This window comes from Labrus bergylta, chromosome 7 (genome assembly GCF_963930695.1).
Source record: "Labrus bergylta chromosome 7, fLabBer1.1, whole genome shotgun sequence".
In the NCBI taxonomy this organism is placed as follows: domain Eukaryota; kingdom Metazoa; phylum Chordata; class Actinopteri; order Labriformes; family Labridae; genus Labrus; species Labrus bergylta.
This window is the reverse complement of record NC_089201.1, coordinates 16,807,398-16,823,928: the sequence shown is the minus strand read 5'-3', so window position 1 is coordinate 16,823,928 and position 16,531 is coordinate 16,807,398.

Sequence of the window (16,531 nt, the reverse complement as noted above, 5' to 3'; positions counted from 1 at the left end):
TCAGGGTCTGATTCACTTTGACTGGGTTGCCTTTTCGGGGGAGGCGGCTGAGTTGTTAGTTCCTGTTTCCCACTCTCTCTCCATTTTCCAACTCTATCCACTGTCCTGCCTCTCGAATAAAGGCACAAAAAGCCCAAAAGTAAATCTTGAAAAAAAAAAAAAGAAGAAGAATTGTAATCGTGTCATTTAGATGAATGCAAGGGAAATGGCACTTTACAGAAATGTGTTTTAATCAGTCATACATACAAAGGATCTTCAGTGGTTCAAATTTGGCAATAGAGTACGGAAATGTGAAGCTGTGGTTTGGGTGGCTCAAGGTGGTGGTGTAAGGCTTACAACACCACCATCTGGACGTTGATGGGAAGTCTTCCAACAGTGAAGTCCCTCTTAGAAATGTGTGCACCCACACCTCAGTTTTTCAGTAGCTACCGTACTTCTTTTTCTTTTACATTTACATGTAATTCTTATGATCGTGATGCATTACAATCATAATGAGAAGGCAGATTATAAGTTTTGGAGGCCTTATTGTAGTAAATAGTTCCCATATTATGTTCACTCAATACTGCAGTGTTTCTTGTTGCTCTTTTGTTTCTTTCTGTAACATTAGGAATATTCCATGAGATATGATTACTGTAAGACCAGTCACTTGAGTGCACATCATATTTAACTTTGTTTCTCATCCCACAAAGGGTCATGATGACCTAACTTATATGCAGACAAGGGGCCAAAACATTTTTGTCCGACTTTTAGTTGAAACCACGAGTAAAGCCTGACTCGACATATTCGTCTTTAACGTCGATGCTTTAAGTTGGTGTAAGTAGTCCATCTGTGCCCCAAATATTTTAATTAAATATTTCTTGTGAGTCTTTTATTGACCCAAATAATTCTTTAAAAAGCCCCATTCTATAGTAGTTGTTTTACTGACCATGTAGGACTTGTGGGCGGCTGTGGCTCAGTTGGTAGAGTCGGTCGTCTCCTAACCGGAAGGTTGGGGGTTCGTACCCACCTCCTGCAGTTACATGTCTGATGTGTCCTTGGCAACACACTTAACCCCAAATTGCTCCTGCTACTTTGTCAGCGGCATGGGATTAGTTACTTCAGATGATCACTTTACATAGCAACCTCTGCCATCAGTGTGTGAATGTGTAGGTGTGACCTGCGGTGTAAAAAGCGCTTTGAGTAGTCAGAAGACTAGAGAAGTGCTATACAAGCTCAAGTCCATTTACCATTACTTTTCATGAAAAAATGAATTCAAAGAGGAGCAGATGGGAAGAGAAGCGAACTATCACATAAAACCAAAATTAAATAAAAGTATGAGCTGTTTCTGAATGTTGTGTATCTTAATTTTTCTGCCTCGTCTTTGAAAATATTCTCCTGTGAAAATAAAAAACTCATCTAATGAAGTGATTTCACTCAGGGATTTTAATAGACCATTTGCAGATGCATGGAGGCTGAACAGTGATATTTCAGTGGGGAATGTTTTGATGTTTTATAAATATTACCAGATATATGGTGAAATTGTTTGTGATTTCAGGACAGCGTGACTACTCTGCACACTATCAGTGAAGGTCAAATTCCAAAGTTATTAATAGCTTTACTTAAACCTCACTTGAGTGTTACTGATTTGAGGAGAAGCATCCTCCTCCTTTTTATCCATTCATCAAAACGTGGACTGCTTTTGCCAAAAGATAGTTAATTATGTTGAAATGCAGCAGTTACAAATAGGAAAGAACATGTCGACCCGAGAAATATGTAATTTCTGTGCAGTGTTTTTTTGAGACCCGGCTGCTTATAATATTTTTTAGTAATGGAATAACCTACACCAAAGCTCAGCTGGCTTAAGTATTTGGAACAGTGTCTCCTTCATGCTATCGATGACGTCGAGCTTCAGCAAACTACACACTTGCGTTCTGGCGCTGTCCTTTGAACAGATTCTGGTCTGAAGCTTTTAGTACATCATCTAAGGTAACTAGAGGAAATCTCGTCCCTAATATTTGTACTTTTTCCGTTTGGTGTGTTACCTTTTCCGCCTTATCTTTTACAGCTAATAAGGACTTGATAGCATTCACAACTTTGCTGGCCAAGAGGTTGATACTTTTAAAATTGAAATCCTCTGTTCAACCTACTGATGCTCGCTAATAAAGGAGGTGCTTTATTTTTTTAAATTGGAAAAGATTAGGTCCTTTTCCGTGATATGTCCGAATCACAGCATGTCATATTACTTCGTACTGAGCATCACATTGGTGTGCCTTATATCTACTTGTTTAATCAACTGTTTCACTGTGACATTTTGGTTATATTGCTTTGAATTTCGCACTTCTGTATAGGGCCCGTCTGATATAGGATTTTTGGGGCAGATACCAATACCAATATTAGGGAGGAAGAAAATTCTGATATCGATATATATCAACCAATATCTTTTCTTGGATCTATCTTGGATCTTTAGCATTTGATTGACGTAGACAAACACAAACATTTATTGTGTTAATCCTGAAATGCATGTACAAAACACTTAATGAATAATGAAGATAAGATAAGCATATGTTTTACAGTTGAACAAAATCCTTTACTGGCCAGAATAGCATCAGCAAACTATTTTTACCTAGAAATGAACAATTATTGATATAAAATATATACAAATAAATAATAAATTTAAGTTGAATAAACTTATATCAGCACATATGGGAGATAAAATTTGCCGATAGAGATGGTTCCATGTTAATATCGGCCGGCAAATTCATCGTTTGGGCTCTACATCTTTACATTTTCTTTAGTCTGAAGAAGGGTACCGGTATGTGCCGAGGTGGAAGGTGTATGGTTGTTTGTTTATTTGGTCAAACCTAGTAACTCACAAATGTAACAATGTTAAATAAGAGAATGATTGTTTATTCATGTGAAAATCAACGAAATAGGAAACCAACAAATTGAATTACCCCCATTGGTTCATGTTGTGGACTTAAGACACACACATAGCTTCATAGAACAGCATGAAGTGTGTTGCCTACAAGCCTCCCAACTCTAGAAACATAAATGCAATAACAGAATTGTAAATGTGAAGTCAAAATAAAACAGTGTCAGTTTGTTTTCATTGTTGCATTCAGTCATTTATTTCATAAACGAGACCAACATCACGGCCAGCTGAAAACCATTACAATTCTTGCAATGTTCATCACAACAAATTAAGCATATTAACTAATACCATGTCAAGTCATTGCAGCTGAATCATGACTCAATTAAGAGTTCTTACATTCAAATAGAGAAGCAGATACATTCAAAACTAAGTATAAAACATTTGTAATAACCACTGTAAGTGCTCTGCATTGATTTTAAAGATGTTTGGCCTGCTTTGTTGCATGTAACCAACTGTAAAGCTAGATGGCAGCACAACACTGTTACTGGCACATCGATCCATACACTTCATTATAAAAAAGAAGCCATCCATCTCATTCTGGAGCATAGACAGTCCAGAAAAACCCCTGAACAAAATCACTACTATCCAGTTGTTTTATGCTGCCATTTTTGACTTATACCACATCCACAAATGTCTTTGAATATCTCTGATATGTTAAACCAATAAGCCAATGAGCTATTAATAAAAACATGTTAAAACAATAAGTAAAACACATAATGGATAATATAATTATCTACACATTTAAGATACTTCATTGAAGTTCAAATCAAAAAGGTACATGTATTATATGTATTATAGCTGTATAAAAATATAATTATGTTTTAATATAAGGTAGCTTGATATATCATTACATACAAGCTGATTGGTACATATTGGTGACAATGTTCAGCCTCGTACATGTATACATTGCACTTCACAATCACTTCACAAGCAGTTCACCACACTCGGTTAATTTTTTAAAGGCTCCTGCTCGTATCAGCTTGGGATCCAGTAAAGTCAGTTCTTTTTAAAAAAGGATTCTCCATCAATGCAGCCTTGGTTCTTTCTTAGCACATGGGATGTTCAAAGGTATCTTCAGGGATTGTCTTCTATTTCTACTTCTATTCCTGCCAAGTTCACTTTTGGAAGCTAAAAAAGGAAACAGACACAATTGACAAGCTGCACATGTCGGACTGAATTCATCCATAAATCACACACTTGTTCAGAGTGAGACAGTAAAAAGCTGCACCTAAACATTATTGATATCTCGCTTTCAATCAGAGTGACCTGTAAAAATCATCTTCTGGCAGCGAAAAAGATGCAGCAGCGTATCTAGTTGTAAATCTGTGGAATAAAACCTCTAAGGGGTCTTCATCTGCTGTGTGCAACTAACCCAACCAAGAATTCTCCTTTGCCTTCACATGCCAGTCTTAGACCTCTTTGAGTTTGCTTTTGAGTCGACGGACTGGCTGCCCAGCCGCTGTTTTTGGTCTTTGACTTCCTGTCTGGAGGGCAGGTCGAACCACATCCAGGAGTGATCGGCGCCGGCGCCGGCCATAGCCTATGGGAGTTAAGTGTATCTTAGGAGCACTTTCGTCTGTGTCCGTGTTTGTATTCTGGTAGAGTTTAAAGATCAGTTCGGGTAATGAACATGTGATAAGTTTGCAGCCTGCTGATGATGTTGCCCTTTTGGATCTGCTCTGTGGCCCGGAGCTGGAAATAGAAAAAGGAATTTTTAGGCTCTTTTCAACCTGACCTAGTACCTTCTAATGTGTTGAGGATTCAAACTTACGTTTTTGACAATTAATCAATTCATGAAAATCTTTCAATAGAGGATTGGCACCCACAGTCTAAAATTAACTACATTTTCCTCCATGATGGACATTTCTTGCGAACCTATTGTCTAACAAATAATATCAGAAAAGCAGCACATTCACAAATGCAGGGCCGCTGTAAGCCTAATGACAGAGAGGTTAACCGTGCTACTGCAGTGTCCACGTTCCATCCCAGTGGCTTTGTTAAATGTCTTACATTTTTTTAAATCTATTTTCACATTTCTTTTACAGTATATCTAATCAATGTCAGATAACTATTTGGCCAAAAGAGTTGTCAAAATGCAGCCTTTTTGTTACCTTGGTGAATGTGGGACATTGTTTTCAGTCGCATCCTGCCTCAGTCTATCGAGGAGGTCTGAGCACAGCTCATCAGATGTCGCTAAGCCGTCATCCAGGTCTCTCTTCATGCGACTTTGAAGCCAAACTCTTAACCTGCCAAAAGAAAAGTAGAGGTTGTTAAAACAGAAACAAACTACTATCACAAAAGTTACTAACATTCAGCACAGCATTACACCAATAACACCATACGAGATTATTTCTTTTCATGCTTAGAAGTTTTTGAAATTATATTGAATCTGTTATCAATGTTGTAAGCAAGATCCGAAATGTACACCTGCCAAGCACCCAATGCAGGTAGATTTTCAGTTTGCTGAGTACATTACAGAGGGCTGTTGAGTCAGAGTTAATTTATTTTTTATTTTTTTATTTTTTTAAAGAGCTAGTTTGGGCTTTTTGTCTTTATTCAAGAGGACAATGGATAAAGTAGGAAACCGAAGAGAGAGAGAGAGAGTGGGGAATGACATGCGGGAAAGAAGCCACAGGCTGGACTTGATCCCGACCACTGGCTTGGGGGACCATAGCCTCTGTACATTGGGCGCGACCTAATTGCAAGACTGTCTGCACCCCAAAAATGTTATTCTTTACATGAAAACCAATACAGTTGCATATTAGTCAATTACTTGTCAAATATTTTTCTATAATTACACATGTATATGTTAATGCCTCACAGGTAATTGCATTGCAGAAAAGGCAAAGAAACAGAAACATTAAAGAAAATTCCCTTATTTAGCCAATCAAGAAATCATGTTAAAAAAAATCATCATAGCTTTACGGTCATAAGAATTACAAGGACCCTTATGAGATGTAGTGTCTGTGTGAGCTCTGCCAGAACTTAATTATCTGACTTTTAAAGCTTTCCAAACTCTATAAGTATCTACCTTAAAGATAGTTAGATTCTACAACATTCCTGGAATATTAACGAGCAAACACCTGATATGGAGGAAGCATTATTGAGGCTTTTTCTTTAGAGTGAACACAATGTTCTCTCAGTGCTTCTTGATCAGGCTGCTCACCTTTTTTTCAAGCTGGTGTTGAGCTCCCCCGTTGCACCTTTCACCAGTGGCAGGACAGTGGTGAAAACACAGCAGCAGATGACAGTGTGCAGGGCTAATTTCATTTTGACTGTAAGCTGTCAGTGGTAAACAAGAAGGAAATCACATTTAGAGGTTAAGCTCTGCTCAGCTACCACAACTGGTGATTGATTTTTGAGCATTTAATAGTCTTAACAGCTAAACAGAAAAAGGAGTATTACATCCATTTGCTGGTTTGACAATTTTTAAAGTGTATAAATCTATTCACAAGTTAAGTTAGTATTGATAGTATATGTCCAGTTATTAATGCACCCCAAATCCAATGAAATAATGTAAACCTCTGTTAGACCAAAACTCCTTAAAACTCCCATCCCAATAATGTTTTTTATTTTCTTAAATATCAGATCAATCTATTTCAATCCTAAACAATAGCCTTGAATCTTTAATTAAAATTCAGTAAAAGTTACTTACCCCAGGTTCTAGCTTGTAATGGGATGTTAAGAATTTTGGATGCACATCCAAGTTTGTTGGGTACTATTGAGCAGAGTCTGATGTTGTTGTTTTTCCAAGGCTGTAAAGAGTTTACCATGAGTTGAAGTCTGAAGTTTACACTGCTACCATGAGAGACTTTTATAGAGGGAGGGAGGGAGCTGTACCTGAATGCCAGACCCAGTGGGAGGGACTGTGGGACAGTTCACGTCAACCTCATCCACCCCACATGTAGAAAGTCAAACCAAAAACATGCAGATAGAGATTATAATCGAGTCAGCAATCCCCAAAATGGCGTGACCAGTGCTTATTAGATAGTGCAAACCTCAACTTTGATTTAATGCGGCCACTTTACTTGTTGGTTGCAGGAACATTATGAAGACATTTCAGATACACTTATTTCTTTACTCTCTCTCAGGTTTACGGCTTGATATGTTATTTGTAGACCTCATGTATATTGTTTTCCCATTTCTTTAATGTTTATCTTAAAACTGGTTGTATTTGGAGTTCACAACACTGTATATGTGGGCCATGTATGTTTTGAAGTAGCTCAGTTGGGAGTAAATGTTTCAAGTCACTGAATTAATCCTGAAGATGTCTTTTTGAAATGGCTTTTTTTTTCAGTCTTAGTTAGCCATTTGTTGTGTTGTTAGTCTAATTGTATTTGGATTAGCAGTGTGTTGTTATGGTTACAGCATGCAATGTCAATTAAAGAAACGAACATGTGCTTTTCACTGAACTTGTGCACCTCTAGATGACCATTTCAATCATTCTGAGTGCTACATATCACGCACCTGTACTCCCTTCCACTCTAAACCAGAAAAGTGTGTTCTGCCTGTTTAGGGAGTAACACACATTGAGAGCTTACTTGTTTCCTGACTTGTACAGTTTACAGAGAAAATAAATTTAGAGGGATCAAAACTTGAAGCATCCCTTTCTTAGAATGAACATTTAATTGCATTTAAAGTTTGCATATTACCATGAACAATTGGATACACACTGTGTCAAAACAATTTCCGTACATTTGATGATTTAAAAACACATTCTCTCCATTTTTATCTCTAAAGCCTGATTAATACTTCATCAAATCTATGTTGCAGCATACGCCGTAGGTTCTTGTAGCCCTGTACCCTGTACATTCATCTCCTCTGATGTCTCCTCTCTTTTCATCTTTGCAATAACTGCAGTATGATCCACTGCTTCTCAATTTGTATCATCTCCAACTCCAATATAAAACACTTGGTTTCAGTCGCCATGGTTTCCTGTACATAAATGAAAGCAGAGATGTTGCGTAACCAAAACTAGTGATAGTATTAGCATATAAATCACACTGCCAACTAATGCAGAGTATTGCAGGGCTCCGCAGACTCACCAACGCTGAGTATGTAGCGCTTACAATGGCGTAGGCCAGTACGACGTAGATTCGATGCAGAAGTATAAAGCAGGCTTAAGCGTTAAGGTTTATAACTCTCTGTCCATTGGCCTCTACTGAGTTTAATGTGGTCATGACTTGGCTCATGGATCAGTATGATGTAAGTTTGACAGTTTCCACACACAAAAAATGTACTGTGACTTATTTAGCCTAATAAAATAGCCATTGTTCCAACAAGCTAACCTTGAAACTGAGCACCATGTTTGCATTGCAGCGAGCACCGATGCTACCTGACCAGTATGCCAAAAACATCAATAAAAAGAGCTCATGAATAGTGTCTTCTTAAAAATGTAGATGAGTGAATTACAAGATGAAAAACAATCTTAGGGACCACAATTATCTGCTGAGAAAGTATATTAGCGAGGGAGCTCTGATACAATTTTTTTACGAATATGAGAAAACTTTGCAGTCAGTTTTTGTTAGTAGATATTCTTATTTGAAATGATCCAACATTAGCAAAAGTTGTCAATACCAATTCATTGACTGCTGTAATATATTTGTTCTAGACACATCTTTTACCTTCTAACTTTATCTGTCATTGTTTTAAACGTGATGTCCGTTTGTAGTCTAATAATACTAAAAATGCTCATTACCTTTTATTTATTTGAGCTTTCATGCAACCAGAGATCAAAGATATACACTTACCTGCATTCAGTTTCTATGTTTGATTTCACAATATGGGTCCACGTTGAAATAATTATGCAGCATTTTCAAACAATGAGTTACCTTTCAGTCTTTATGACTTTGAAATGATTAATTACTTAATAGGTTTGTATACAAACCAGTCCAGAGGTTGATGATAACAACTTTTCACATTTTCCTTCAGTCCGGACCAAGTGAACCAAACAAAAACCTGACAGCAACTTACAAGTGACAAATTATTATGAATTAACCCAGTTCCTGATGACCTGAACTGACAGTTGACAGATTACGGGTAATGGAAGATCGTCCCAGTTTGTTCTCTTCTGACTACAACTTGTGTTGACGTGCATACAGCTGATGCAATCTAAGCCAAAATTACAACCACTACCACCCCCACAAATCATCATCCTCATCTTCTCCTGAGGCTGTGTTTCAAGAGGAAGTTGTGCCAATGTTAGGTCTGTTTCATTATGACTTTATTAAAGCCACTGGCACTCAAAGGTTTGATGGGTCTAAAGAAGCACATGAGTCACACATTTGGACACCTTGAATAGATACACACAGTGGCGTCATGGCAACAACACAGCCCTTGTCACGAGCCAAAAAGGTGATTCAGTGATATGTTTTGACACGATCCTTTCACGTTCTTATACAAGTTGACCTCTATCTTCTTTGCATGCTCTATGTGCTCCATGGGTAAAACAATGTCATGGGTCTCTAAGTAGTAATCAAAATCAATTTCGGCTTCAAATGTGATAGTTAATGGCTTTTTATCCAAACCAGCAGGACAACTAATTTCCCCCTTTGAAATGCTGTGACAAGAATGGCTTTTGAAAAAAATATATATATTCAAGAAATAAAGACAATATGGTTTTTGGTGCGGTGACAGATGAGGCTGTGATTGATTTCCACAGGCTGGGGTCAGTAGAGCACAAAGTGAGCTCAACTTTGGCAGCCAACCACTGTGATATTATTAGATAGTCAGGGTCTATTTTTAGTAGCCCATTTCATTCTGTGTTTTTACAACTACAGAGATCGAAAGACAAGAATCACAGGGATTTTATTAACTCCCCTCCTCTGGTATGCAACATCGTGGTGCTCATCATTGGTCTGAAAGAAAATACTCCCTGGAATTGCAGTGAGTGATATGCACTTGTCTAAAATGTGAGGCCCAAACATTCTTCTAACTTTCTTTCCAAACAACGGAAAATCCCAGTATGTGTTCTTTTTTGTGGAAAAATACAGGATCAGTTATTTACCACTTACAGGTGGAAAATATCAATTTGCCCAAGGGAAAGGTAATGTTCCAAGTATTCTTGACTGATGCTCTTCCAGAGAAATAACAGAATGATCTGAACAAACTGTAGCTTTCTATGTTTACTAGACTCTAGACTAGACAATCAGAACACTAAGTTATTTTGCATTGTTCTTATTTGCTTTTGCTTGTATGTCAAAGCATGTAAGCCCTTGTTTCTGAAGGTGCTTCATAAATTAAGTGTTCAAGCTGAACCAAAGCTGACAAAGCCTACAGTATATACAACTTCATCAAAATACTGACAAACCGTGTGCTCCTATGAAATGCTATCCGTCCACTTCGCTTGTCTACATCAGGGTAGTAGAGTGGAGAGAGCAGGCTGATAACCTTGGCTACAGCCAGTCTATGGATACAGCCTCAGTTAATGGCAGGTGGCTGATTTGCAGTTTAAGCATTACATGTGACCGGCATTGAAGGCCAAAATATGAATACTTTGTTTAACCGACTAGTAAGTCTGGTTTCAACTAGGATAAAATTGAATTGCAACCCATCTGTCACATTTCTCAAGTTCCACAAATATTTTCCACATTTCATTTAAAAATATCTCTTTTCTGTGGAGCGAGAGCCTGGCTTATGACTATTTCTTTCAAATTTATAACATGTGGGACCTCTTATTCCTGGGATGCCTGTCATGTGAATTCCAGCACGTAAACACAGGAACGAATGTCTCAACAGTCTATCTGAGGCAGAGCCTTTAGTCAGCAAATAAAGTAAATCTTGTGTCAAGTGACATGACCAATGTGTGGAGACCGCTGTTGTCTGCCAGTAATTCATCATTCTATCAGTGACCAGCAGATTCCTTGTGTTTTGTATGTTATAATGTAGACAATAGTAGAATTATCGACATTTTCTTGCGTCTAGTTATCTTATTATTTAGTAATTCCTCTACATCTGTTGTCTTGAAGCAAGGATGGCACACTGCATCTATTTGCTGTCCACAGTAGTCTTGAATGCAAGTAAGTACTGATTGAAAACACAAAATGAAACTGCAAAAAATCTGCCAAAAAAAAGAAATTCTAGTTTGACTTGGTTTTGCATTTAAGATAAATTTAAGATGCTATGTAAGTGTTTCTAAGACTTAATTTATATAGGACAGTGGAAAGAAATCAGGGAGGGAATGGAAATGATGGGATGCAGGAAGGAGCCACAAGTATTTTGGCTTTTATTTAAATTTTGTTTGTAACCCGAGTATTTCAAAACTTTGATATTACTACTTTTTCTTTAACAAATTGTTTAAGAACTTATTTCCCACTGCCGAAAACTTTTCAGTATGTAGGTTAATTTAACTGTTGCTAAATTAAACTGCCAGTAGATCTGAAGAAATACCTCCTACCTTATCTAAATAAGTCAATGTATAAGTTACTCAGTTTTATTATTGACTATAAGCTAATGTCGCTCAGTGTTTAGTGACATTCAGTATCTTTCCTGCTGTCTCCTGCTTGATGTGTCAGGTGTTTATTGCTCCCCTACCTCCCACAGTGACAGTGGTACACGTTGTCAATGTTTTTTCCACAATGGAGGCAAGGCTTCCATCCGCACTTCTGAACTAAAGTATTAGCTTTAGTGTAACGCACTTTTTAGTAACGTTGCAAAAGTTTGCTTAAAACTAGCTGTAAAAAAAGAAGCAAAACACAACAAGTGGCAGGGTAACTGCCAGAACTTCCCCTGCTTTTCCTGAGAAAAGTCTATAAATTAAAATGTATCTTCCACCACTCAAAAGACTAGAGACTCCTACTGACCTTTAGCTCTTTAGAGTAACACCCTAGGTTAGTTTTGAAGCTCGATCAGGCTTCAGCTGCTTGTGCAGACTGTCCATCACAGTTCAGAAGAACGGTGTAGACATCTTTTCTTTTAGTGGGATCATCTTCCACTATTATGATAAAGGAGTCTTTGTGAAAGCTGTAAATGTTCAGTGTTTCACATTAAGATCATTCCAGGCTCACATGATTTGTCAGTAGCCCTGTCTTCGCCCTGTTTTCCATTGTTAAACAGTTAAAAATGTGAGTAGCGTGTCAGAATATCAGTTTGGATGAGGGTGAAATTTTGTTCCAAAACAAACCCGAAAGTGACTTTTTGTGGCCAGAAATCTCAACACTTTGTTAAACCGCAGATGTTGGATAATCTGATGTTCTGACCATTTGTCACCATATGTCCCACTTAAAAGTGCTGTCAATGGGTTCTATGTGTTGCAATGGCGCTGCTCCAGCGTGTTTAATGAATTATGCGGATATCAACACACATGACAAGTGGTTATGATTTCAATGGTTTATACTGTACCCGCAGTCTCATGCCTTTTGACTTAATCATACACCAGATGTTCAGATAGCTAAAGAAATTTCACAAAGCTGAAAAATATTTATCTGAAAAAGTCAGGGGATTTTACCATTGCTGCTACATTTCAGTGGCTTTTAAGCATAAGATGTTCTGTTTTCCTTATGATCTTAGGATCTTTTTACGCATTTGTGGATCTGTGTACGCATATTCAAATAGTTTTGCCACAATAATAGCTCCATATTTCCTTTGTTTGAGAAATAGTTACCCTTGAAATAACGGGATTACATGCTGAAAGTGTTTATCTACAATCTATATCTAGGATAGCTGTGAGGCTCAACGAGGTTACAGCACTGTAGGCTACATGCTAACATCAACATGCTAAAAAGCTGGCACTGACAATGCTAGCATGTTGAAGTTTAGCAGATATAATGTTAACCATTTAACCTTGTTTACCATCTCACTTGTGTTTGCATAATAGTTGTCTAGTTGAACCAAACAAAAAGTACAGCTGGGTACAATGGACCAATCATAAGTTTTGCAAGTATCAGGTCAAAAGTCAAAGTACTGAAAAAACGTACCTGACTTCACCTGATGATGGCACTGGATAACGAGACAGATGATGAGTTATTAAGTTATGACAGTATATCCTTTGGGGAGTAACTACATTTTTAACCTCATGGTGGTGTTGAAAAAAAGAAGCCAATGAGAAAAAGTGTCCGCTAGAGACTGGCTCAGCTCCGGCTTTCAGCCTTTAGTGAGGTTGACTGAAAATTATGGTCAGCGTAGCCACAGCCATCAATTGGACTCCAAAGACCCCTGCAGTAACAGACCAGTGACATCACTCAGGCTTTGTCATTAATATTTACAGTCAATTTTGATTAACATGGAGGAATAACAGGGCATTCAGTGTTAGCACTTCTTAAACCATGACAAGTAATTTGTACTTTTTTAAGATTTCTTTATTTCTTAGTATCATTTACGCGGTCATCAGTAATTCTCAATCCAAAAACCGTAATACAACAACACTTATTCCCCAGAGATATCACTTAGTTAGGCATGGCTTTAACAACCCTGTGATACAGAAAGCCATGTTTTCAAATCGTATTGCCAGTGGAGTAATATTTCAGCATTTCAAATTGACTTTTTGACTTACTACTGACACATACTTGTGTTTCGCAGCTTACATTCTTGGTAATATTGGTTTCTGAGTTGTCTTTCATATTGTGTTGTAAGTGCGAATACGTCATGGGTTGATTTGGAGAGTCCTGAAGTCCCAGTGGGTGGAGGTGCAGATGGAGAATAGATTCTTAAAGCCAGAAATCTAAGCATCTGGCAGAGATGTGCTTCATATTGATCAGCAGCACGGTCAACCACGCAAATAAATATTGTGGCCAAAAAAGTTATTACTTTTCTCTCCTTATGAATATTAATAATAGGTTCTCAGTGTGGCTGCAATGCTTTAACTTGGTTACAAAACTCCTCTGGAGTCACGCTCACCAACAATGACATGCAAAAGATGTTTATGTAACCAACTGGCTTGAAGGGTCTAATTATGTGATAATCATCTGACAATTATTCAGGAAAGGTCAAGTTTGGTGTTTTCCAGCTTTAACCCATTCCAAATCCATGTTGTAAACAGAATCACATCTATTAGCTGCTCAGTATAACCAGTACTCTCATATTGACCCCTGAGCAGATTCAAATCTCTAGGTTTCTTATTGTCTTTCAAAGCAGTAAATAATTCAGATTCTCCACTTATCATTTATCTGATGCTGTGGGTATTTTACCTGGCAAAAGGTCTGCCACAAAACTGCTTTTCTATCCTATCCTAATATGGATTTTCATATTGATCTATTGGACATTTGTTTCCTCCCCAGTAGTCCAGATCCAGATGCCTGATTTAAAGGGGACATATTATGAGAAATCCACTTTGACAATGTTCTTGAACACATATTGGGTAACCTAAGTGAATAAACCCATCCAGTCCTTTGTTTGTGGTCTGCATAAGTCTTACAACACAGAGAAAAATGCTCCTTATCAAATGTGCTCTCCTTGTGACATCACAGTGGGATTCTGGTAAAAAAAAGAAATCCCCTCCCCTCCCCTGGTATCTCCACCCATGGACTCCACCCCCATCGTAGAGCAAAACTTTTGTTCATTTTTGTTCTCGATACAGAGGAGTGATGTCTGCCGGGAAAACTCAGGGGGGGCTCACTGGATTTAAAGAGACACACACACCAAAACGGAGCGTTCTGAGAGAGCTGGTTTATACAAGGTAACAAACCTCCTCTGGTGCTTGATTCATGTTGTATTTTGACCAAAGCACAGCACAGATGTTTCATTTATACCACAAGTGACTGTTTGAAAAGGTGGAAAAGGGGGATAATATGTCCTCTTTAACAAATATGTTGGTAATATTCATTCTATTCTTAAGAGCAGTCGAACGTCACTTCCGACTCGCCAGAGTGACCACGCACCCGTTTGGGTGAAAACAAGCCCTGATAATGTATCGGGGGTAGATTAGAAAACACTGGTAGCCGTGCAATTAAACATGATTGCGTAGCTTTTTGTACTTCAAACTATTTTTAAAACACAATTTAGTATCAGGTTTTCATTCCCAAAGGACAAAGGAGGGTAAAAGAAGAGCTCTGTGTGTTTGGACTGAAACTAGAGAGGATTAAAGTGGTAAATTCTGGGACTGCTGTCATGTTCCTGCTAGCTTTAAGGCAGCGATCGCTCCATGACAGAAGAGAAGTCTGTTAACAGATTCTTCACACATTCATTCACTAACGTATTAACAACATTTCAACTGTCACATCACATAAATATGTTGGTGAACATGTCTCTAAACGAAGGAACACTACACCAAATCCTCTTACTGAAAAATAAATGTCAAAATAAAAAGTTGGCTAGCTCGATATAACACCTCGTCTCGTATGAACACAAAAGGTTTTAATATCATCCAGGTGACTTTACATATGTTACTCTTTTCTAAATCAGCTGATAACTCAGAGTTTATGTCTCATTTTCTCTAAACCTGTAACCACTCCATTACAGCTATGAACACTGTTAGAAACTAACAAATAAATATTATTTAAAAATAAAGATCCCTCTCGGGTAACACGGTTAATAATTACTCATTAGGTGTTTAATATCTGTTTCCTCTGATGACTCGTTTGAGCAGTTTGACGGAGAGAGATTAAACAGACACTCACGTTCATGGTTAATTTTATACCATTATGATGCCGATCTCTGTTCAGAAATGTCATATTTTAAATGTTTACATCACTGGTCATCAGATTTAGGCTCATACTTGTCATTTTAAAGTATGGTTTTGATTTTTTTAAGACTTTAAATCGGTAAAGAGCCCAACTTTTCCATTAACCGTCATTCGTTCAGATGGAATGATTTCACCCAGAAAGGGGTGTGGCCGGCATCGTTTGGGCAAAGTACCCGGATGGGTTGGTCTCATGAATAGAAAGTGAACGTCTTTTTTAGTTGCACCACCTAAAAAAAATACATTTTAGTTTGAAACTACTTAATTATTTTTCTTTAAACAAAATGTGTTATTGACCTATGATGAGAACCTAGAAGCAGCACTTTGGTTTTTCAGGCCCTCTAAACATGCTAGATAGATAGACACATTTTTCACTCAGACTTTACAGGGAGTCTTCACCTGCAAGGCCCTCTAGTATTTGTTCTGCAGAAATTCAAAGTGAGCAAGATATAATCATGAGAATTCACCTCGAGTCAGTAGGTGAGGGTTGGTGACGTTTATATCCTGTGACCGCTAAGATCTCTGTGCAGGTAATTAAACTGCTGCATTACGTTTCCTGGTTGCCAGTGTGTTCTTCTGAAAGTGTTAGTCTCACCGTTGGGAGGTGAATTTTTTAACAGCCTGTTCAGAAGAATTTCAGGAGCAGTCCTCCTGAGATTATCTAGATATTTTCAGGAAAACAGCTGGACGAACACCTATTTTAATGTAAAGCTGCTTTATCTACTTATCAGGCCATAACTCATTGAAGGAGACAGCAAAGACCTGAAAATGTTCTGGTGGCAGCACACTTGTTTTTTGGCAATATTGTTTTTGTGCTCTCTTGTTGTTTTGTTTAGGGTTTGTATAATAACATTATTGAAATGGAGGCATTTGTTGTACATATAACTCAATCCAGAAAAAGGTATTGTTCAGTCGAACTCTTTTCAGATATTTAAAATCTTGTCATTGCTAGATTTGTGGCCACTTTTAATTCTAATTATTCTTGCTGTTTGTGACCATAAATCTGT